The sequence below is a fragment of the Heterodontus francisci genome, chromosome 5 (genome assembly GCF_036365525.1).
Source record: "Heterodontus francisci isolate sHetFra1 chromosome 5, sHetFra1.hap1, whole genome shotgun sequence".
NCBI lineage: Eukaryota > Metazoa > Chordata > Chondrichthyes > Heterodontiformes > Heterodontidae > Heterodontus > Heterodontus francisci.
Window position 1 is genome coordinate 150,034,865 of NC_090375.1, and position 26,170 is coordinate 150,061,034.

General features: G+C 44.1%; 1 protein-coding gene across 6 annotated transcripts in view; it reads left to right on the forward strand.

Annotated features, from left to right (window-relative positions):
- sugct (succinyl-CoA:glutarate-CoA transferase) overlaps positions 1-26,170 on the forward strand; it is a 601,965-nt gene that overhangs the window by 186,179 nt on the left and 389,616 nt on the right. The gene's annotated exons all lie outside the window — the stretch shown is intronic.

Below are 26,170 nucleotides of genomic sequence, written 5' to 3' on the forward strand. Positions count from 1 at the left end.
CAAGCGTATGGGTGCTCACTTTTTAAAATAGACTCCCCGTTGCCTGTAAGCACAACAGCAAAGCGCATTTAAATAGCATTGTTAACATAGTGAAACATAACAAGGCACATAACAGGATGTGCCTGCAGACCATGCTACCTGTTGAAACATCTCCAGTTTACTGCTGAAGTCGTCATAACTCTTGAACTCCTGGGTTGTGAAGGTGGCAAGGAACTGCTCTGTGGAATCTACTGACGTTGCCATGATCGAAGTTTGAAGTTCGGGAAGGCTATTAAGGGACCACACGGGAAACATGAGATGAGATAAGAAATACAGAATGCACTCCATTAAAACGTTACAAAAACGAAAGTGACCGTTTAGATGGTAGGCTGCAGCACATGTACTGCCTGCACACATCAACTCACAACAGGGACTGGAGCACATGCGGTGCCCCAGACAATGGAAATGCTTTCAGAGCAGCTTACAACAGGGACTGGAGAACATGCAGTGCCCCAGACAATGGAAATGTTTTCAAAGCAACTTACAAAGGCAGAGCAACTTACCTTGGAACAATCTCCTGTGTCTAATAAAAATGAAGCAAGTCTCCAAAACGACTAAATAATTCAGATAAAATGCGAGAAAATGCCCGACGAAACCTCTCCTCCTTCCACTTTCAAAAAGTTGCGCCGAAGCTTTGATGCATGCGTGAATATCCGAAGATTGACTCATGCGCAGAGGCCAACCTGGCGCGTTGCCCGAGGAAGATGACGTAACGCGATGACGTCATCTGCGCATGCGCAAAGTGTCCGTGGCAAGCCGGACCGCAGCGCATGCGCAGAGATCAGGAGACCGTGTGCGCATGTGCGTACCGCGTCATCTGCGCATGCGCAAAACGGTCCTGGCAAACCGGACCACAGCGCATGCGCAGAGGGCAGGAGACCGTCTGCGCATGTGCGCACCGCGGCACATCCTGATGACGTCGGCGCTGACAAAGCATTGTCATGAATCACTATGAAAAAAAAATCCTGTGAAGTAGCAAGCTCCACAGCAATCCTGCCATTTCTTGAATTTCCTACTGGAAGTGGCAGTGGTGATCCAGTGTATGGATGAATGTATTGTAATCAATTGCAATCAACAGTAGTATGTCATACAGAGTTATTTTCTATGGTTTGTGTCATGGCAATGCTGCTTGTAGGGGTATTCCTGGCAGACAGTGTTGCTTTGTTAAATTCCAGAAATCTTATTGTGTAAGGATGATGCTGGAGCCTATCTTTGCTCAGTTTCACATTTATTGTAAAGAGAATTACAAGCAAGTAACTCCTCACTCAAAACCCCCACCAGTCTGAGCAAGTGTCTCCTTATAAGTGCTTGAATAAGACACCAATTAACACCCTCCACCTGTATACAATTAAACAATTGGTACATAATTAATAACTGTGGGAAGGGAGGGTTTAGATTTTAAATTTCCTAAGTGAGATTAATCAATAACATGCTATTGGTTGCACTTCTGATGCTCCAAGTTGTTAAAAAAAAAATCAGCTGCTCCAGAACCTGCTGGACACTACCCTGTTGCAATCTCTCAAGGACTGCAAGAGTCATTTCCATCTCTCCCGTGTTGGGTGCTTCCCTGTGCAGCTGGAAATCCAGCCAGAAGCCCACCCAAAATATTTAAGTTACTCTGACACCAGGCAGGAAATAGGCTGGAGTCTGGGCGCAGGCACAGGCCTGGCAGAAGTTTGAAAAGCATATGGGCCCAGGAGGTAAATCAGTCCTCGAGTGGCTGCTCTCTGTCTCATGGTTTGTATACATCTTGCACTTTGCCTTCTCCATAAACTAAATTTTCTCAACTGACTACCATATTCTGTTAATTGTAGATTAAGAATGATATTTTGGCAGTTAGCTGTACTTATTGGAGCAACCAATTTATGGTTGAGAAAAAGGAATAGACAAATTGTACTTTGGAAGGGAAAATGCCCACATCAGACAAGCTGTATTTTGTTTAAAAAAACCCAAAAAATCATGTTTCAATTATGACAGAGCATAACAAGTAGATTGTGGGGAAAACACATATATTGTTTTGCACAGAACAAAATGCTTTTAAGCTGTCATATTGGAAAAAAATGCTAACCATTGGCCTCTGATTGCGAAAAATGAATGATGATAAACAGCATCGGGCAGAGAAAGAAAGAAATGCATTTATATAGCATTTTGTCAAAAACATCTTAAACTACTTGCCTATTGTTTATAGACATATAAATAGAAAAAGGGTGGTAAAAGGATGAGTGGGGCTGATTAGGGACCAAAAAGGGAATTTGCACATGGACGCAGAGGGCAGAGCTAGGTATTAAATGAATACTTTGCATTTGTCTTTACTAAGGAAGAAGATGCAACCCAGGCAATGGTGAAAGAGGAGATAATTCAGACACTAGAAAGGTTTAAAATTGATGAGGGGTTATTGGATAGACTGTCTATACTTAAAGTAGATAAGGCAGCAGGACCAGATCATCTGCATCCAAGGATGCGGAGAGAAGTGAGAATGGAAATTAAGGAGGCACTGGCCATAATTTTTCAGTCTTCCTTAGACTCGGGGATGGTGCCAGATGACTGGAGAATTGCAAAAGTTACACCCTTGTTCAAAAAAGGGTGTAAAAATAAGCCCAGCAACTACAGGCCAGTCAGTTTAACTTTGATGGTGGGGAAAATTCTAGGAAGAATAATTCAGCCAAAATTAATATTCAAATGCGGGTTAATTAAAGAAAAGCAGCATGGATTTCTTAAGGGAAAATCATGTTTAATTAACTTGGAGTTTTTGAAGAGGTAAAGGAGAGGGTTGATGAGGGCAATGCAATTGATGTGGTGTAAACGGACTTCCAAAAGCATTTGATACAGTGCCATACAACAGACTTGTGAGCAAAGTTATAGCTCATAAATGGGACAGGAGCAACATGTATACAGAATTGATTAAGTGACAGGAAACAAAGAGTAGTGGTTAATGGATCTTTTTCGGGCTGGAGGAGGGTTTGTAGTGGAGTTCCCTAGGGGTCAGTGTTGTGACCCTTGCTTTTCCTGATATATATTAATGATCTAGACCTTGGAGTACGGGGCAAAATTTCAAAGTTTGCAGATGATGCGAAACTTGGAAGCATTGTGAACTGTGAGGAGGATAGTGTAGAACTGCAAAAGGACATTGACAAGTTGGTGGAATGGGTGGACAGGTGGCAGATGAAGTTCAATGGGGGGAAATGTGAAATGATACATTTTGGTAGGAAGAACATGAAGAGACGATATAAAATAAAGGGTACAATTCTAGGTTGGGAGGGGTGTGGGGGGGTGCAGGATCAGAAGGACCTGGGTGTGTATGTGCATAGGTCATTGAAGGTGCCAGGACAGGTTGAGAGAATGGTTAATAAACCATACAGTATCCTTAGCTTTATTAATAGGGGCATAGAGTACAAGCGCAAGTGTTGATAAAATTCAGAAAAAGACAAATTGTAATGATGGATCCAGAAGTATCCTGCCTGACTAACTGCCTGACTATGAGGAGGTGAGAACTAAGTAGACTGTGAAAACTCCAATGTTGTGATGTAATTAGGCCTCCAAAAGCCAAGTTTCATACAAGAAGCTATTATTACTTCAGCTCAAAATCATGGGGAGGAGTGGGGAACCAGGTTAAATCCTGGGAATTGATAAGAAATTAGATGAGTGGAAAGCAATGAGTATTAGATGGAAGGGTTACGTCAGGATGACATGTCGCGGGAGTCAATGTTGAGGCACTACTATTCCTACTTGATATCAATGACTTGGATTCAGAAACTCAGCAGGCATTGGTCAAATTTATAGATGATACCAACCTTGTAGAGGCAGTGGAATGAGTTGGATACAAAGTGTAATTGTGCAGAACAATGGTAGATTTAATGCGGACAAGTGAAAAGTATGACACGTTAAGAGGTAAAAATGAGCAATGCATGATTGGTGTAGGAATAGCTAAGGATGATGTTGAAAGAGACCGAGGAAGCTTTAGTGGAATCAATACTCAAAATATTCAACCAATGTAGACTACAACTCAACAAAGCTAATAAATATTGAACTATGCTGTCAAAACAGTAGAATACAAGTCAGAGAAGATAAATCAGTGACATAAATCTCCCTATTGTTGGAAAACTGTGTATCTGACTCACTTTGAGCAGTGCCATACTATTTTATAAAAATAATATAACCTGATGTTACACTTTTTTTAAACCATGAGCAACATCATAGGAGATCTGCCAGAAATATTATAAAAATGGTACAACTGCATGTGTTCTGCATCCAACCATCACACTTCCAATGTCTTACCTTAGTATCACGTATTGGCTGTCGCATATGCAAATATCTCATTTCCCACTTCTACAACATTCTTCTCCCTTGCAATTGACTAGCATCTGACCCATGATGGTGAACACAATGGGAGATCCCACTATATTTGTGTGTTTTTTCTTCTTTGGCTTGCAGCCATCCCCCTACAGTTGTTAGATTTTGTTACATATCAAGAGCAATCTTTAGGGGAAAAAATGGGTGCAGTCATGAGGGCACAGGAAATTGAAGCACTTCTGTAGATCTTAAAAGCCTATAGCTGTTTAAACAGTCTGCAGCATCTTTGAGCCTTGGGACAGCCCGTGGAGCAACAGTATCCTGGAGTGCTTTTGGAAGGTGTTTTTTGGCAGAGGATATGTGATAGAGCGGCAGTGTAAAAAGAGCAAGTTTGCAATCAATCAGCATGGCAGGAAAGAGGACTGGTCGGATAAGGGCCCCCTATTGGCTGTTGAGCAGGTGGGTAAGACAATAGAGCAGAGGAGAGATGCCCTATTTCCCCTGCCTTGGAAGGGGAAGTTAGGGCAGCCATTATACACAGGGTGTTATACCACACATCTGCCAGAACTTCGGCAGAAGAGCCATGAAAACTTTGGAAAGCTGGCATAAAATCCAGGGTGTCAGCAGAAAAGCAGGAAAACCTCCTGTGGAAATTCACTCCCATGTAGTCAGTGGTGCTAGCCAGCAATGACCCAAAACTGCTGCTGCTCTGTTTTTGGCTTGCTAGGCCATTTTGCCGTGCAGCTAAGTGACATTGGATTTGGAACCACATATAGACCAGACTGAGTAGGGATGGCAGATTTCCTTTCCTAAAAGGCATTAGTGAACCAGTGGGTTTTTACAACAGTCCAATAGCTTCATGGTCACCATTGCTGATGCTAGCTTTTTATTCCAGATTTTTATTTCATTAACTGAATTCAATTTACAAACTGCCTTAGTGGGATTTGAACTCACGACTTCCAGATTATGCGTACAGGACTCTAGATTACTAGTCCAGTAACACAACCACTATGCTACTTTTTGTCCCTGTTTTATCTGATGTAGCCTTACTATCTACACACTTTCATCAGTTGGGAGAATGCAATGCAGACTTGTTCCCAGCTTTCCATTAATGTTGCTCAATAGAATGGCTTGCAAGGTGTGTTTTAGGGAGATTGGAGCTTTCTGTCCGCCTTCCACGTGACAAAATGCATACTTTTCCTCCTCGCTACACCCTCACTGTGTTGAACTTTCAAAATCTGCTATTCTATTTATTTTCCAGACCTCTAATCTGTGGGGCTCCTAGCCTGCTTCAATCTTTCCTTATTGTTTTCAGACTTAAAAAACATAAGCTTGTAAACTAATCTCTACTTGCTAATTTTAGCATACTTTCTCTTTTACGATTTTTATGTTTGGTGTGCACATTTGTTATTGTTAATTCACTGTGTTGTGATATTAAGTGTAAACCCAAGCAGAAGCACTCTAATATGTCCCTGTGATTGGATGACAGCATGAAGCCTAGCATTGGAATAGAAGCTGATGATGACAATCCTTTTCACAGTAGATGGCAGAACAGTTACAGAAGTGATTCTTAATCAAACTGCAGACATTGACACAGGTCCATGAGGACATGTCTCTTCAACTGAAATTACCTCAGACACTGCAGTTCCATTTGAACCTATTAAAAGGTAGATTGTTTGGACCATATAATACCTCATCTCCCTCTTTTCTAATTCTTCAGTTGTAATGTGGTAAACCAATCTTCCACAGACAGAAAATCTGTGAAGAAATGAAAATCTTGTGTGTAGTGTTACGACCAGGTGAGAAAGGGATCTCAGGCTCCCCTCTCGCCCCTTCTCTGGTTTGGCCGTAACAGGGTTTATCTTTTTAAACAAAGTGATTTTTAGCTTACCACTACAATGAGCCTTTGCTCACTGCACTCTAATTACAATTGCAAATGAAAAAGTCAGACAGATTTTATTGGGTTTAAACAAGAAAGATGCAAGTTCATTTAACGTTATCACTCTAACCCGGTTAAAATCATTAAAATACGCGACGCATCCATGCTCACATGCACATGAGAGGCGCACACACATACAAATAGATACAGAGGGGAGGAAAGAATAGGGAGGTTGAAGTAGAGTTGGCAATAAATGGAATACAGATAATGTCCTTAGTCACCTTGATGCAATGTCCTTGATGGAAGTCTGAGAGTCCTCACTGGGGCCACGTGCACAATTTCAGGCTTGCTTCTCTGGTACCAGATGGCTGAAGGTAGATTTCAACTGTCTTTTTCGTGGTCGTCTGTAAGGTTCTGCAGTCTTGATGTTTAGAAGCTGCCACTGTGGTTTGCCTGGGACTTTGCTAGAGAGAGAGGCTTTTTCTCTGCCAGTTCAGTTGCAGTCTTTTGTTCGCTCTGAGGCACAATTCAAAAAACCTCAGTGTTGCCAGCAGGTATGGCATGTGACCATCTCTTTGTTTGAAACCACAGTTCCTGGAGGAATGTTGGAATTTAGAGTCTTTCAGTCATACTCTGTGGGGAGTGGAGTGTGTCTCTTACAAAGTCAAAGGTGTGTTGATGTCTTTTGATTACCCCTATTGGCAAAACCAATCTTGCTAATTGGATCAGGGAGCACTTCCATTGTTTCAGCTAAACTGGTTAATTTCCTTCTGTCTTTCAGGCAGCCCTTGTCTTCTCAGAATGCAAATATGTGGCCATTTTTTTAACTGTTCAGTTCTGCTTTTTAAAATTATTTGCAATGTCCAGTTGAAGTTTCAAGCAGTGTTCCATATGACGAAATTAATATGTTTCCATTTGGCAGGTGTGGTTTCTGTCATAGTAGCTATATTATTTAGTTCTATTTCTAATTCCACTTAGCTCCACCTATTATTTGCATTAGTGCAGAAAAATATTTCTATGTGTTTCACAGGTCATAAGAACGAGGGCAAAGAAGCCGAGATTTGGGAGGTGTGGTGTGGATGACTAAACTCTAGTTTGAAGAGGTTAGTTTTAAGGAGGGGCTTAAAGGAGGGAGGGAGTGGGAGGCCAGAATCAGAGAGTTTGGAGTGTGGTGTTTTAGGGATGGCTGCGGTTACAGAGAAAGGGAGGGGTGAGAACATGGAGAGCTTTGCTTACTGGCAGAGCAGGTCATGAAATCGGACATATACATCTGGCCTCCCATCCTCCCCAACCCCTACCATATCAGTGACTTTTCATCTGAAATAAAGTGCCAAATCACAGACTTGATGGGAGCAGCTCCAGCAGTGAAAGCTCATAAAATGACCCCTATAGTGTTGGCAACAGCACTGGCACTGATATCAAAAATCATTTCCTTCTAAGGGCCAGAAGAGAAATGAAAGGAATGTGAGATACAAACTCTGAACTTTATTTTGCTAATGTGCCAGCTCTCCACAGCTTGTACCCCAATAAAAGCATTAAGAGCATGTTTATGGTTAAATGTTGACTCATTTGGCATCATTTATTATGTGTTTTAAACAGTTTGCAGGCACATGAGCAAAGAATACATTTAATCATCTTGTGGTAGACATTTCTGTTGATATGGCATGATCACAAGTTGCACTGTTGGGAATCTGCATTAATATCAGTCATGTCTTTTTGCTTAATTACTGACATCTGTTTGTTTATATTATTTTTAACCCACGCAGAGCCCCCTGAAATTCCCAAATACTCATTCAAACACTTGTTTCATTCATAAAAGAGTGTTCAGCTGTTGCAACCAGATAGTTCAATCTGATCATGCATACATCTGGTAACCTTCTTGAGAAACACACATATCCTGGAAAACTGAGAGACTGCACACAGTATACTTTATCACTCGCATTTCTTATTTGACTTTGTATAATTAAGAGCTAGTAGTAAAACTAAATTACTTTTCAATAAAAAATTGAAATGATTATGGTTCCTTTTGTGTGTGTTTGTAACTTTTTGTTTTGAACAAAAGTTATTGTAAAAATATTGTCACGTCAAACAGTCAGGCAGGGGAATGGAGCTCAAAGATGATTTGCCTAACTCCCCATGGCGGACATAGGATTGTTCCTGCCACCTCCACCCCCAGCTTCTTTAGAATTGCACAACAGATAGGAGATAATAGTCAGAAGTGAGTTCCAGGCTTGCATTCTAACCAAAGGTTTAGCTGGTGTCATGAATAGTGAAAGCCGTGAAACTGTCGCAGGGTTGCTTTCTAACCCTTCTGTGTATCCCAAGATTTGCTTTCAGTTAATTTTCAATTTGTTCCCTGCTACCTCTCAGCTTGGGGCCAATCTTTCTAATCTCCTCCCCATCCAAATCACCCCTCCCGAAGCTGACCCCGTGGACTCTGCCAGCGGGTCAGCTATCCCCACCCCCCTCTGTATCTCCCTCTGGAATCTCTGTTCACTTGTGAACAAGGCCCTTGCCATTCATGAACCTACACATTATGGCCTTGACTGAAATCTGGGTGAGGAGTGATGACAGTTTCCCTCCAAATGAATACTCCCGCCTGGCTATACATTCCATCACTTGCCCAGCCTAGACTGTAGCAGTGATGGTGTGGCTTTTATCACCAAATCAAACCTGGGTCTGTTCCCTTACTCCTGTGGTGCTTTCTCCTCCTTTGAGCATCTCATTTTGCTCCACCCCTCTAAACACTTCTATAAAATCCTCATTCTCTACCACCCACGTAAATACCATGTCAATTACCCACATTCCCCTTACCCCTCCCAACCAATGAGCCTTCTGTATCTGTCCCTGGAAAAAGCTCTCTCCTAATTCACTTACAACTACACTTTCAAAATCCCAACTGCAATGCCTTAGGCTCAGTGTTCACGGCAACATTTCTGCAGCTACTGATCTGATCAGCCACACCCTCACCTCTACTTTTGATGCTCATTAAAAGCAATAGTTTCTCTCATGCTGGCTGATCCCCCTGTTAGGACCCTTATCTCCGTTCCTTTAAGGCCCAGGGATACAGACTTGAATGGATATGGCAGACAACTGGTTTAGGCATTCATCGCCAGATCTGACTGACCACGTAAAGCAGCTTTGGGTCCTGCTCTCCTCTTCCAAATTGCTCACTATTCCAGGATCATCCTGGAACACAAAGATAGCTCCCGGCTTTTCTCTACCATTAGCCATCATTTTAAATCCTTTTCCCCTGTCTTCTCCACCCTCACCTCCAACAAGTGTGAGGAGCTCATGGACTTTGTTGTCATTAAGATTGAAACTATTCAGTCAGCTGCCTCTGCCACTTCCCCTCCCTTCCTTTAACCTACTGGGCCAAACCTCCTCTAAGTTTCTCCCTGCCGTAGCCCTGAACTTGTATCTTTCTTTGGTTTCACTCCTATCTCCTATCATGCCCTCTCCGAGTTCATCTTGCCATGAGACCCACCTGCTGCTCCCTCAACTTTATTCCCACTAAATTGCTGACCATCAAACTTCCCTGCCTGGCCCCCATATTAGTTGACATTGTTAACTTGGGTACTATACCCCTCTCTTTCAAATCTGCTGTCATCATTTCTCGCCTTAAAAAAACAGCCCTTGACCCCACCATCCTTGCAAACAACCACCCCATCTCCAACCTCCCTTTCCTCTCCAAAGTCTTTGAACGTATTGTCACCTCCAAAATCTGTGCCCATCTTTCTTGGAACTCCATGTTTGAATGCCTCCAATCAGGTTTTCACCCTTGCCACAGTACCAAAACAGTTCTTATCAAATTCACCAATGACATCCTATGTGACTGTGACAAAGGTAAACTATCTCTCTCGTCCCTCTTGATCTGCCTGCAGCCTTTGACACTATTAACCACATCATCTTTCTCCGATGCCTCTCCACTGTTGTCCAGCTAGATGGGACTTCACTCACTTGGTTTCATTCTTATCTATCTAATTGTAGCCAGGAAATCATCTGCAATTACTTTTCTTCCCACTCTTGTTACCTCTGGTGTCCTTCAAGGATCTATTCCTGGCCCCCTCTCATTTCTCATCTACGTGCTGCTCCTCAGCAACATCATCCAAAAACTCATCGGTTTCCACATCTATGCTGATGACACCCAGCACTACCTCACCACCGCCTCTCTCAACCTCTCCATTGTCTCTAAATTGTCAGACTGCTTGTCCAACACATAGCACTGGATGGGGAGAAATTTCTGCCAATTAAATATTGGGAAGACCAAAGCCATTGTCTTTGGTCCCCACCACAAAATCCACTCCCTAGCTATGGACTCTATCCTTCTCCCTGGCAACTATCTGAGGCTGAAAGCAGTCTGCCATTTGGTGTCATATTTGACCCCAAGATGAGCTTCCGACTGCATATCCGTGCCATCACTAAGATGGGCTACTTGCACCTCCATAATATTGCCTGAACTCCACCCCTTCTTCAACTCATCTGCTGAAACCCTTATCTGTACCTTGGTTACCTCTGGCCCTGATTATTCCAATGAACACCTGGCCAGCCTTCCATGTTTTACCCTCTGTAAACTTGAGGTCATCCAAAACTTTGTTGCCCTTGTCCTAACTTGTACCATGTTCCACTCACTCACCACCCCTGTACTTGCTGACCGACATTCGCTTCCGGTTAAGCAGCACCTTGATTTTAAAATTCTCATTCTTGTGTTCAGATCCCTCCATGGCCTCACCCCTTCCTATCTCTGGAATCTCCTTCAGCTCCACAACCCTTCAAGATATCTGTGGTCCTCGAATTCTGGCCTTTTGAGCATCCCTGATTTTAATCACTCCACCATAGCTGGCTGTACCTTCAGCTGCCTGGGCTTTAAGTTTGGGAATTGCTACCATAGACCTGTCTGTGCCTGTGCCTCATTTTCTTCCTTTAAAACGTTTCTTAAGACGTACCTCTTTGTTCAAGCTTCTGTTTTTTTTTTATTCGTTCATGGGATGTGGGCGTCGCTGGCTAGGGCAGCATTTATTGCCTATCCCTAATTATCCTTGAGAAGGTGGTGGTGAGCTGCCTTCTTGAACCGCTGCAGTCCATGTGGGGTAGGTACACCCACAGGGTTGTTAGGAAGGGAGTTCCAGGATCTTTACCCAGCGACAGTGAAGGAACAGCGATATAGTTCCAAGTCAGATTGGTGTGTGACTTGGAGGGGAACTTGCAGGTGGTGGTGTTCCCATGCATTTGCTGCCCTTGTCCTTCTAAGTGGTAGAGGTAGCAGGTTTGGGAGGTGCTGTCGAAGGATCCTTGGTGCGTTGCTGCAGTGCATCTTGTAGATGGTACACACTGCTGCCACTGTGCGTTGGTGGTGGAGGGAGTGAATGTTTGTGGATATGGTGCCAATCAAGTGGGCTACTTTGTCCTGGATGGTGTCGAGCTTCTTGAATGTTGTTGGAGCTGCACCCATCCAGGCAAGTGGAGAGTATTCCATCACACTCCTGACTTGTGGCTTGTAGATGGTGGACAGGCTTTGGGGAGTCAGTAGGTGAGTTACTCGCCGCAGGATTCCTAGCTTCTGACCTGCTCGTGTATCCATGGTATTTATATGGCTACTCCAGTTTCTGGTCAATGGTGACCCCCCAGGATGTTGATAGTGGGGGATTCTGCAATGGTAATGCCATTGAATGTCAAGGGGAGATGGTTAGATTCTCTCTTGTTTGAGATAGTGTTGCCTCGCACTTGTGTGGCATGAATTTTACTTGCCACTTATCAGCCTAAGCCTGGATATTGTTCAGGTCTTGCTGCATCTACATGGACTGCCCTAATATCTTATGTGGCTTGGTGTCCTGTTTTGTTTTATAATGTCCCTGTGAAGTACCTTGGAACATTTTATTACATTAAAAGTGCTGTACAATTACAAGTTGTTGTGCACTCTGTGCTTTTTAAAAATTATACGTTGTGCTCATTCAGCATTATTGTACTGTTAGCATTGATTCGGTGGGTGGCACTCTTACCTCTGAGTCAGAAGGTTGTGGGTTCAAGTCGTAATCCAGAGACTTGAGCACAAAAATCTTGGGTGACACTCGTACAGTACTGAGGGAGTGCTACACTCTCGGACGTGGCCTCTTTTGGATGAGACTTTAAACCAGGGCCCCATCTGCCCCGTCAGGTGGACGTGAAAGATCCCATGGCACTATTCTGAAGAAGAGTAGGGGAGATATACCTGGTATCCTGGCCAATATTAATCCCTCAATCAACATGACAAAAACATTATCTGGTCATTATAACATATGCACTCAAATCGTCTTCTGTTTTTGGATGAATTAGAAGTGATAATGATTAGAGTAGGTTAGTGGAGACAGGAAGCTAAAAATTGCATCTAGTTGGGTTACAGGCGTGGAGATCGGGATGCGCAGTTACCCTGTGCCCGATCAACATGACGCAAACTTTGTGCTGCTTGCTTATCTCCATCACTGCAGCATGCAGCCCAGTATAAAAGGCCCTGGTGATTGTCTGCAAGCTAAGCAGGGTGCCCAGGTGCATGTGAGGGTAATGAAGACCAGCCTGCAATTCTTAAAAGGGTGGTGCATTCTGGTTGCAGCAGGTGTCAGAACTGTCTCGGAAAGTGTCTCTCACAAGGAATAAAGAGTGGCAATGGAGCAGCAGGCTAGAGAGAGAGCTCCCAGGTTCTCCAGTGCTGGGTTGGAAGCCTTAGTCCAGGAGGTGGAAAGGAGGAGAGAGGTCATATTTTCAGATGGGGCCAGGAGGCACTACGGGCACACTGTGAATGGAATGGGAGCAGGTAGCAATGGAGGTCAATGCAAGGAGACTGGCCCCGATGACCTGGCTGCAGTGCTGCAAAAAGTTCAATGGCTTCCAGTGAATGCATCTTCAAATGGCATCTCCTACCCACTGCACCACCAACCTGACACACCACATCCTCCAATACTCACTTGTCAGCAATCTCTAGTAATCAGGACTCATGCTTAGCATTCATATGCTCCACCTCGCCCACTTAGCAGTGCTGCCAGCCTCACATCCACATATTGCAGCTTCCACGTACCTCCAGCTATTGAACTGTGAAACACACTCACTAACAGTCTTTTATCTCTCTTGCAGGACAAGTTTGCACATAACAGGAGCAAGCAGCAGAGAACCGATGGGGACAGACACGGGTGCTTCTCCTGACCCCCTTGGAGATGGTGCTCTGAAATAGTAATGCGGCTGTGACAGAGGCTGTTGCATCCAGCGTGGCTGCAACTGTCCAGGATAACGGTATAGAGTCATAGAATCATAGAGTTATACAGCACAGAAACAGGCCCTTCAGCCCATTGTGTCTGTGCAGGCCATCAAGCGCCTATCTATTCTAATCCCTTTTTCCAGCACTTGGTCCGTAGCCTTGTATGCTATGGTTTTTCAAGTGCTCATCTAAATACTTCTTAAATGTTGTGAGGGTTCCTGCCTCTACCACCCCTTCAAGCAGTGTGTTCCAGATTCCAACCATCCTCTGGGTGAAAAAGTTTTCCCTCAAATCCCCTCTAAACCTCCTGCCCCTGACCTTAAATCTATGCCCCCTGGTTATTGACACCTCTGCTAAGGGAAAAGGTTTCTTCCTATTTACCCTATCTATACCCCTCATAATTTTGTATAGCTCAATCAGGTTCCCCCATCAGCCTTCTCTGCTCGAAGGAAAACAACCCTAGCCTATCCAGTCTCACTTCATAACTGAAATGCTCCAGCCCAGGCAAATCCTGGTGAATCTCCTCTACATCCTCTCCAGTGCAATCACATCCTTCCTATAGTGTGGCAACCAGAACTGTACACAGTACCTCCAGCTGTGACCTAACTAGCATTTTATACAACTCCATCATAACCTCCCTGCTCTTATATTCTATGCCTCGGCTAATAAAGGCAAGTATCCCATTTGCCTTCCTAACCACCTTATCTACCTGTGCTGCTGCCTATGATCTATGGACAAGTACACCAAGGTCCCTCTGTACTTCCTAGGGTCCTACCATCCATTGTATATTTCCTTACCTTGTTAGACCTCCTAAAATGCAACACCTCACACTTTTCAGGATTAAATTCCATCTGCCACTGCTCTGTCTATCTTACCAGCCCATCTATATCATCCTGTAATCTAAGGCTTTCCTCCTCCACTATTTACAACACCACCAATTTTCATGTCATCTGCGAACTTACTGATCATACCTCCTATATTCACGTCTAAATCATTAATGTACACTACAAACAACAAGGGTCCCAGCACTGATCCCTGTGGTACACCACTGGTCACAGGCTTCCAATCGCAAATACAACCCTCGACCATCACCCTCTGCCTCCTGCCACTAAGCCAATTTTGGATCCAATTTGCCAAATTGCCCTGGATCCCATGGGCTCTTACCTTCTTGACCAATCTCCCATGCGGGACCTTATCAAAAGTCCATGTAGACTACATCAACTGCTTTACCCTCATCTACACATCTAGTTACCGCCTCGAAAAATTCAATCAAATTTGTTAGACACGCTCTCCCCCTGACAAAGCCGTGCTGAATATCCCTGATTAATCCCTGTCCCTCAGAACTTTTTCCAATAGTTTCCCTACCACTGATGTTAGACTCACTGGCCTGTAATTACCTGGTTTAGCCCTACTACCCTTCTTGAATAATGGTACCACATTCGCTGTCCTCCAGTCCTCTGGCACCTCTCCTATGGCCAGAGAAGATTTGAAAATTTGTGTCAGAGCCCCTGCTATCTCCTCCCTTGCCTCACATCGCATCCTGGGTTACATCTCATCTGGGCCTGGGGATTTATCGACTTTTAAGCCTGCTAAGACTGCTAATACCGCCTCCTTTTCAATGCTAATTTGTTCAAGTATATCACAGTCCCTCTCCCTGATCTCAACACCTACATCGTCCTTCTCCATAGTGAACACAGATAAAAAGTAATTTAAAACCTCACCTACATCCTCAGGCTCCACACACACATTGCCACTTTGGTCCCTAATGCGCCCTACTCTTTCCCTGGTTATCCTCTTGCCCTTGATATACTTATAAAACGCTGTGGGATTTTCCTTTATCTTGCCCGCCAGTGTTTTTTCATGCCGCCTGTTCGCTTTATGTTCCTGCCTTAGGCAGCTTCTCAAAACCCACTTCACCTCATCCCGCAATCTGGTATGAAGTACAAGCTGCAGATGATGCGACTATCTTACTTCCCATCCATTCCACCTTCTTTCACCCCAACCCTCCCCAGCTGCAATTATGATTTCAGATACCCAAGAACTGCCGCTTGGCCAACCAGTGGTGCCTGATGATGAAGTGCGTGAGCAAGAGCAGACATCTGATGAAGAAACACCATAATTTGATCTGACACCAAGGCCACCAGCTCAGATACTGTCAATGCATGTGCTTTAGAGGGTAGTATAGAGGCAGGTCAGCTTGTGGTGAGTTACCAGGCATTAGTTGGCTGCAGTCAGGCCGGGGGAAAGGATCGCATATGTACCAGCTCGCCAGAGGGGGAGGAGGGTCACAGATGAGCTCTGTTGCAGAGAACTCAGATGAGGACTTCAATGGGGCAGTGTAGAGGAAAAGGCTGATGGGCATTTGTACCAAAATGCATGCCTGCCACAGAGCCCGATTCCGCTGTCAAGGAGCATGGAGGAGTCCAGCTGCAACTTGTCATTGGACTTTGGAATTTGGAGCCCATCCTTTCCAGCTTGGACATCATAACGTAACATGCAAACCCAGATGTGATGCAACGTCTGGTGGCCAATGTCTTAGCTTCCATTGAGGTAAAGGTAGAAACCACCCAACGTCTGAGTACTGCAGTGGAAGCTCAGACTGAGGTCATGGGACCTATGCTTAATGCCATACAGACTCAGACAGTTGCCTTAATAGGTGCAGATACCAATGTTCAAAGGGGCTTACAAACTCACATCAATTCAGCTACCTGATTAGTAAGATTACTGAGGTATTGCTCAGGGGGAGTGGCAGTTACTGCGTGGTGGACAAACCTGCTGTCCTCGGGATGACTGGATTTGTGCATCCACCATTGCCATTCTGCCGGCGCCCCTGCTGATCCACTAAGCCAGCTAGCCAGCCCAGACTGGTGCCGCCCATGCCGAGATGGTGAGTCTGAAGCTGGGTCCTCAAAAGCCCTGAGCTGATTGAGGACGTCCTGCAAAGCCATCTGCAGTATCCCCCACTGAAAGTCGGGAGACTTCCACCAGCCATGCAGCAGCAACTGAGGTAGCACTGTGTAGGAGCACTAGGCTATGCAAAGGCACCTGCAAGACAGGCACTAAGGGAATGCACAAGGATGAATAGTTCGGTTTTATATGTCTTATTGGAAATGTTGCTGGATAAAGTTGTTAGGGATTTTTTTTATTGTAGTGTCTTTTATTTCAGGATTGGTGCCAAACGGATGCTGTGATGGTCAGTTGCAGAGGGATGGAAGGTGGGGAATTGTGGAGTCATGATGATATGGGGATGGTTTCAGGGGAACCAGAGTCTGAAGAGCTGCTCACAGACAGCCCGACCATAGCTATGATGTCCTTGATACCTCCTCCCTTTCTCCTCCTCTGCAATGCCAGTGGGGGGGAATCCCTCTTGCAGCTGAACACATGTCCATGACTATGTGTGTTTAGAAGAGGGTGTTAACAGGATCTGAGAGGTCTAAAATGGAAAGTCAGGTGGCAAATCAGTGTAAGACACTGACTGACGTTACAATCTGCCTGCTTTGCATGCTTTCAGTGCACCCACGCTGTCACCCTTCCAAGCAATTCTAAAGCTATTTTAATTAGCTGGTTGCAACCTAAATTCAGAGGATGCTTGTCATTCAAGCTGGTAACTGAAGCCTGACATAGTTGTGATCAGTTTTTCGCTCTTTCCATTGTCACAAAGGTGCACTTTGAGTTAGAAAAATTTCCAGTAAGTTTGGTGCAGAGGAAAGTGAAGGATATAAAAAATCAGTGTGGGCGGCACTGCGAGTGGCTGGAAGCAGATCTGTTGCCATTTGTAGCCCCTCCAGGCTACTATAGTGCCAAAACTAGCTATGAACTGCACTTCTGCAGCCAAAAGGTCTGGAATTATCAAGAAGCTATTTGTACTGTGAGTGGGGACCTGTAGGTTGCAATGGAAAGATGAGCTAGATGGCCGAATGGGCACCCTCATCTGTACTTAATACTTTTCAGAAGAGATGTTAAGCCAAGGCCTTGGCTTCCCATTCAGGTGGATGTTAAAGGTACCATTATCATGGTTAGTGAAAAAAAGCAGGGAGTATCCCCTGGAGTCACAGGCCAACATTTCTCCCTCAACCAACAGATTAACTGAGACGGAATTGCAATCACCCTCGGGCATGGTATTTTTACTGGGTGCAAGTGACATCCATCCCGAATCAAGAGTATTTTATGTCCTTGCTGCTTGAGGAAATCAATCCCCAAACTTTTGAACAACATTTTTGTTATGATCACAGTGATGCAGTCTGTAATTATTGCATTAACCAGTGGTAAGTCTTGTGGCTGTGACTGAATTTCAGACAAGCATCTGAAGCTTGCCCACAAAAAGCTCTTCACATACCTGCCAGGGCTGCTGCCATCATTGCTGGCTGATGGACATGTTCCAGATGCTCTGACTGCAGTGGTTACTGAGCTGACACTTGGGCCCAAGATGATACTGAATACCGAACTTAAGACCACTCCACCCTGTAATCTTCAGGATCAGAGACAACTAATGAATCTGGATCACTCTTTATTTTGAAGTATCTGGAGCATTTCCCTTGCATTTGATATTCCATTTAATTTTTAAACAAACGAGAAATGTGATTGAAGTATTCAATGAAAACAAATAAATTCCACTCCAGCTAAAAAGGACATATGCTTCGCAGAACTTAATGTCTGTTTTTAGGCCTCATATTTTTAGCATTTGAACTTATTACAATCAGTTGAAGCAGATAATTTTATTACGAAAATCTTTTTACATTTGGAAGCATAGAAATTACTAATTGTGCAAGATGAGAAAGATGCAAATGCTGGAAGTCAGAAATGAAAGGGGAAAATGCTAGCTATAGCCTGCCAACCGAAAATGACTTGTTTATTCCAGCGCTCTGTTTTCTGTCAGTTAACCAATCCTCAATCCATGCTTCTATATAACCTCAAAAAACTCAAACAGATTTGCCAAATTCAATTTCCCTTTCAAAAACCGTGTTGACTCTGCCCAGTCATATTATGATTTTCTAAATGGTGCAAAACCAAGTCACATAATAGATTCTAGTATTCTCCCTACTCTAGATGTCAAGCTAACAGGCCTTCAGTTTCCTATTTTCTCTCTCCCTCCTTTCTTAAATAGTGGGGCTATATATGCTAGCTTCCAATTCTTGGGGCCATTCTAAAATCTAGAAAATTCTGGTCGATCAAAACCAATGCATCTACTATCTATGTAGCCACTTTTTAAAACTCTATGAATAAAGGCCTTCAGGTCCACGGGATTGTCAACGTTTAGTCTCATTAATTTCTCAAGTACTTTTTTAGAAAACTAATACTAATTTCTTTAATTTCCTCTTTCTCATTAGACTCTTGGTTCCCCACTAATTCCAGAATGATTTTTCTGTCTTCTGTTGTGAGGACAGATATTTGTTTAATGTTCCTGCCATTTCCTTATTCCCCCTTATAATTTCTCCTGCCTCTGCCTCTAAGGGACCCACATTTACTTTCAGTAATCTCCTTTTTACATACCTATAGAAGCTTCTACAATCTGTTAAGTCTTTTGCTAGTTTACTCTTGATCAATTTCCTGGATCTCCTTTAGAACATAGAACATTACAGCGCAGTACAGGCCCTTCAGCCCTCGATGTTGCGCCGACCTGTGAAACCATCTGACCTACACTATTCCATTTTCATCCATATGTCTATCCAATGACCACTTAAATGCCCTTAAAGTTGGCGAGTCTACTACTGTTGCAGGCAGGGCGTTCCACGCCCCTACTACTCTCTGAGTAAAGAAACTACCTCTGACATCTGTCCGATATCTATCACTCCTCAACTTAAAGCTATGTCCCCTCGTGTTTGCCATCACCATCCTAGGAAAAAGGCTCTCACTGTCCAACCCTCTGATTATCTTTTATGTCTCTATTAAGTCACCTCTTCTCCTCCTTCTCTCTAACGAAAACAACCTCAAGTCCCTCAGCCTTTCCTCGTAAGACCTTCCCTCCATACCAGGCAACATCCTAGTAAATCTCCTCTGCACCTTTTCCAAAGCTTCCACATCCTTCCTATAATGCGGTGACCAGAACTGCACGCAATACTCCAGGTGCGGCCGCACCAGAGTTCTGTACAGCTGCAGCATGACCTCGTGGCTCCTAAACTTGATCCCCCTACTAATAAAAGCTAACACACCATATGCCTTCTATTAACCTGGGTGGCAACTTTCAGGGATTTATGTACCTGGACACCAAGATCTCTCTGCTCATCTACACTACCAAGAATCTTCCCATTAGCCCAGTATTCTGCAATCCTGTTACTCCTTCCGAAGTGAATCACCTCACACTTTTCCGCATTAAACTCCATTTGCCATCTCTCAGCCCAGCTCTGCAGCCTATCTATGTCCCTCTGTAACCTACAACATCCTTCGGCACTATCCACAACTCCACCGACCTTCGTGTCATCCGCAAATTTACTAACCCACCCTTCTACACCCTCATCCAGGTCATTTATAAAAATGACAAACAGCAGTGGCCCCAAAACAGATCCTTGCGGTACACCACTAGAAACTATACTCCAGGATGAACATTTACCATCAACCACCGCCCTCTGTCTTCTTTCAGCTAGCCAATTTCTGATCCAAAGCACTAATTCACCTTCAATCCCATACTTCTGTATTTTCTGCAATAGCCTACCGTGGGGAACTTTATCAAACGCCTTACTGAAATCCATATAGACCACATCCACGGCTTTACCCTCATCCACCTGTTTGGTCACCTTGTCAAAAAACTCAATAAGGTTTGTGAGGCACGACCTACCCTTCACAAAACCGTGCTGACTATCTCTAATGAACTTATTCTTTTCAAGATGATTATAAATCCTATCTCTTATAACCTTTTCCAACATTTTTCCCACAACCGAAGTAAGGCTCACAGGTCTATAATTACCAGGGCTGTCTCTACTCCCCTTCTTGAACAAGGGGACAACATTTGCTATCCTCCAGTCTTCCGGCATTATTCCTGTCGACAATGATGACATAAAGATCAAGGACAAAGGCTCTGCAATCTCCTCCCTGGCTTCCCAGAGAATCCTAGGATAAATCCTATCTGGCCCAGGGGACTTATCTATTTTCACACTTTCCAAAATTGCTAACACCTCCTCCTTGTGAACCTCGATCCCATCTAGCCTAGTAGTCTGTATCTCAGTATTCTCCTCGACAACATTTTCTTTCTCCTCTGTAAATACTGACGTAGAATATTCATTTAACACTTCCCCTATCTCCTCCGATTCCACACACAACTTCCCACTCCTATCCTTGATTGGCCCTAACCTATCTCTAGTCATTCTTTTATTCCTGATATACCTATAGAAAGCCTTAGGGTTTTCTTTGATCCTATCCGCCAATGACTTCTCGTGTCCTCTCCTTGCTCTTCTTATCTCTCCCTTTAGATCCTTCCTGGCTAGCTTGTAACTCTCAAGCGCCCTAACTGAGCCTTCACGTCTCATCCTAACATAAGCCGCCTTCTTCCTCTTGACAAGCTCTTCAACTTCTTTAGTAAACCACGGCTCCCTCGCTCGACAACTTCCTCCCTGCCTGACAGGTACATACTTATCAAGGACACACAGTAGCTGCTCCTTGAATAAGCTCCACATTTCGATTGTGCCCATCCCCTGCAGTTTCCTTCCCCATCCTACGCATCCTAAATCTTGCCTAATCGCATCATAATTTCCTTTCCCCCAGCTATAATTCTTGCCCTGCTGTATACGCCTGTTCCTGCCCATTGCTAAGGTAAACCTAACCGAATTGTGATCACTATCACCAAAGTGCTCACCAACTTCTAAATCTAACACCTGGCCGGGTTCATTACCCAGTACCAAATCCAATGTGGCATCACCCCTGGTTGGCCTGTCTACATACTGTGTCAGAAAACCCTCCTGCACACACTGGACAAAAACAGACCCATCTAAAGTACTCGAACTATAGTATTTCCAGTCAATATTTGGAAAGTTAAAGTCCCCCATAACTACTACCCTGTTACTCTCGCTCCTGTCAAGAATCATCTTTGCTATCCTTTCCACTACATCTCTGGAACTATTTGGAGGTCTATAGAAAACTCCCAACAGGGTGACCTCTCCTCTCCTGTTTCTGACCTCGGCCCAGACTACCTCAGTAGACGAGTCCTCAAACGTCCTTTCTGCCGCTGTAATACTTTCCTTGATTAACAATGCCACACCCCCCCCTCTTTTACCATCTTCTCTGTTCTTAGTGAAACATCTAAATCCCGGAACCCGCAACATCCATTCCTGTCCCTGCTCTACCCATGTCTCTGAAATGGCCACAACATCGAGATCCCAGGTACCAACCCATGCTGCAAGCTCACCCACCTTATTCCGGATGCTCCTGGCGTTGAAGTAGACACATTTTAAACCAAGCTCTTGCTTGCCAGTGCCCTCTTGTGTCCTTATAACCTTATCCCTGACCTCACTACTCTCAACATCCTGCACACTGGAACTACAATTTAGGTTCCCATCCCCCTGCTGAATTAGTTTAAACCCCCCCGAAGAGCACTAGCAAATCTCCCCCCCAGGATATTGGTACCCCTCTGGTTCAGGTGAAGACCATCCTGTTTGTAGAGGTCCCACCTACCCCAGAAAGAGCCCCAATTATCCAGGAAACCAAAACCCTCCCTCCTACACCATCCCTGCAGCCACGTGTTCAACTCCTCTCTCTCCCTATTCCTCACTTCGCTAGCACGTGGCACGGGCAACAACCCAGAGATAACAACTCTGTTTGTTCTCGCTCTAAGCTTCCACCCTATCTCCCTGAATTTCTGCCTTAAATCCCCATCTGTCTTCCTACCTATGTCGTTGGTGCCTATGTGTACCACGACTTGGGGCTGCTCCCCCTCCCCCTTGAGGATTCCAAACACACGATCCGAGACATCACGTACCCTGGCACCTGGGAGGCAACACACCAACCGTGAGTCTCTCTCGTTCCCACAAAACCTCCCATCTGTTCCCCTAACTATGGAGTCCCCAATGACTAATGCTCTGCTCCTCTTACCCCTTCCCTTCTGAGCAACAGGGACAGACTCTGCGCCAGAGACCTGTATCCCATTGCCTACCCCTGGTAAGTCGTCTCCCCCAACAGTATCCAAAACGGTATACCTGTTGTTGAGGGAAACAGCCACAGGGGATCCCTGCACTGCCTGCTGGTTCCCTCTCCTTCCCCTGACGGTAACCCATCTGCCTTCTTCTTTTACCTGAGGTGTGACTGCCTCCCGATAACTCCTCTCAATAATCCTCTCCACCTCCCGAATGATCCGAAGTTCCTCCAGCTCCAGCTCCAGTTCCCTAACGCGGTCCTCGAGGAGCTGGAGCTGGGTGCACTTCCCGCAGATGCAGTCAGCAGGGACACCCTTGGCGACCCTTACTTCCCATATTCTGCAGGAGGAACATTCAACTGCCTTAACCTCCATTCCCACTATTCTAAATTCCCAAGTTTTTAACCAATCACACGATAAAACAAGAAGAGAAATAGAAAAAGCCTTACCTTACCTACACACAACCGAGTCCTTTTTTTTTTGGTAAGAGGAGGAGGGCGGGTGGGAGACACTACAAGAGTAGTGTCTCGGGTTCAGAAACAGCCCAAATATATAGGTTTCTACTTACCCAGCAGTCCCTGCTCCACCGAAACTCCCGATGAAATTGACTTCCCAGCTGTTCACTCCTCGCTTGCAATGCCTGTGCTCCTGGAAAAGCTGCACAACGAAAAGGTAAGAGAATTTACACAGCCCAAATATATAGGTTTCTACTTACCCAGCAGTCCCTGCTCTACCGAAACTCCCGATGAAATTGACTTCCCAGCTGTTCACTCCTCGCTCGCAATGCCTGTGCTCCTGGAAAAGCTGCACAACGAAAAGGTAAGAGAATTTACACAGCCCAAATATATAGGTTTCTACTTACCCAGCAGTCCCTGCTCCACCGAAACTCCCGATGAAATTGACTTCCCAGCTGTTCACTCCTCGCTCGCAATGCCTGTGCTCCTGGAAAAGCTGCACAACGAAAATGAATTCTAAAATCCTCCGAATGCCCAGGCTTACTACTCATTTTGGCAACTTGATAAGACTCTTCCTTTAACCTAATATTACCTGTTGCTTCTCTTTGTTGCAGTTGGACCACATTTCCCATGCAGTTTTTATTCCTTAAGGGAATGTATATTAATTGTGAGTTATGAATTATTACTTTAAATGTTTGTAATCACTTATCTACCATCACATATTTTAATATAGTTTCCTAATCTGCCTTAGCCAACTTGCCCTTCATACCTTTGTAGTTTGCTTTGTTCAGTTTTAAGACCCTAGTTTTGTACTTAACTAAATAACACTCAGACTCAATATAAAATTGTATCATATTATGATCACTTTTTCCCAGAGGCTCCTTTACTGTTATTAATTAACCCTGTCTCATTGCACAATATTGGATCTAAAATAGCCTGTTCCCAAGTTGGTTCCTCGACATACTGATCGAGAAAATTATCTTGAATGCATTCCATGAACTCATCCTCCACACTGTCACTGCCAATTTGGTTTACCCAGTCTATGAGAAGATTAATATCCCGCATTGTTCTTATATTACTCTTGTTACATGCACCTTTAATTTCTTGATTTATACTCTGCCCGACACTACAACTATTGTTTGGGTGCCTATGAATTACTCCCACCTGTGTTTTCTGCCCGTTGTTCTTTCTTCGCTCCACCCAACTGTTACACGTGTGCTCACTGTGCTCATAGAGAGGCAGCTATTGAGTTTAATAACGAGTAAGAAGTAAAGGGACTTTAAAATTCGAGAAGGAGTGAAGTGCTGTGTAGTATCTAAAGGGAACCTTAGTCACGCTTGTAAAAATTGGAAAAAAAACAAAAGATGAGGGAAACACGGCTCCAAAAAGGCTATCAAGTCTGTGCTGGTGTTTTTCTCCACACAGTCCACCTACTGTATTCTTATTCTGTTGTACACCTCTCTGTATTTTTAAAAAAATATTTTAATCCTTTCTCTGATCATCTTAAATTCAGTGTTTGACATGTCACCTACCAGTTGGGAAAAAAATCTATCACCGTTTTCCTTATTGCCTCTTCAAAATCATAAAGAAGCCTATCAGGTCACCCCTTAACCTCCTTAGCTGTGTTGAAAAAAAGCCGTAATTTTTCAAAACTCCCTTCATTGCTTTTATATCCTGCCGATAATGGGGCACCTAAAACTGTAAACAATGCTCCAACTGGGGCCTGACTAAGGTCTTGTACAAATTCAACATTACCTCTTTGCTTTTGTAACTTGTGCATCTAGATACAAAACTTTTTTCTTTTTATGGTTTTATCTACAACTCTTAACTGTCAAAAGCATTAGTCCATCCAAGACTTGAAAACTGCTCCAATGTTTGGGGAGATTCTTCTGGAACCTCTCTCACACTGCTGGATCAGAGTGAAATCTGGTTGTCTGGTTGGCAGTCCTCTCACCACTAGCTTCCAACCTCATTCTGTTTTATAACCCTTTTTTTGTCTCTTCTTTTACTTTGTCTCTGACCCATCTTGTAACTGGAATAACAATAGCAAATGCTGCAGCTAACCTCTCTTGGAGGTTTACTTTCTTTTCTCATGTCAAACATTAAATTTTTTCCCCTTAGCGACTTTGAAATCTCCATAAAACCCAAGTCCATTCAATATCTGAATACTGCTCATATCTGGGAGGCAGTTGTTTTCCTATATAGAATGCATGAATTAAAAAAGTTTATTGATAGATCATCCTTCTTTCACCTTTAGCATCCAACCTATCTCCATTGTAGCACTTCCTGTTTAATCTCTATTTTATCAATGCTACTGTGGTCAGTGCTCCTATGAGCTTTCCTCCCTTGGTGTCTCCATGCTGAGTTGCTCATTTCCTGACTGTGTTACAATTAAGACTCATTGCATTGTGCCCCACTCTTAACAGTGCTTTCGACAACGCTAAGACATCTCAAAATGCTTTATAGCTGATGAAGTACTTTTGAAGTATAGTCACCATTGTACTGTAGGAAATGCAGGAGCCAAATTGCTTTCAGCAAGGTTCCGCAAACATCGATGAGAATGATGATCTGTTTCAGTGATTGGTTGAGGGATAATATTGTCTAAGACACTTGGGGGAGTTCCCCTGATCTTAGAACATAGAACAGTACAGCACAGTACAGGCCCTTCGGCCCACGATGTTGTGCCGAACCTTTAACCTACTCTAAGAACAAACTAACTACCTACCCTTCATTCTACTATCATCCATGTACCTATCCAAGAGTCGCTTGAATGCCCCGAATGTATCTGCTTCTACTACCACCGCTGGCAGCGCATTCCACGCACCCACCACTCTCTGTGTAAAGAACCTACCTCTGACATCTCCCCGAAACCTTCCTCCAATCACCTTAAAATTATGCCCCCTGGTGATAGCCCTTTCCACCCGGGGAAAAAGTCTCTGACTATCCACTCTATCTATGCCTCTCATCATCTTGTACCCCTCTATCAAGTCACCTCTCATCCTTCGCTCCAATGAGAAAAGCCCTAGCTCCCTCAATCTTTCTTCGTAGGACATGCCCTCCAGTCCAGGCAGCATCCTGGTAAATCTCCTCTGCACCCTCTCTAAAGCTTCCACATCCTTCCTATAATGAGGCGACCAGAACTGAACACAATATTCCAAGTGTGGTCTAACCAGGGCTTTATAGAGCTGCAGCATAACCTCGCAGCTCTTAAACTCAATCCCCCT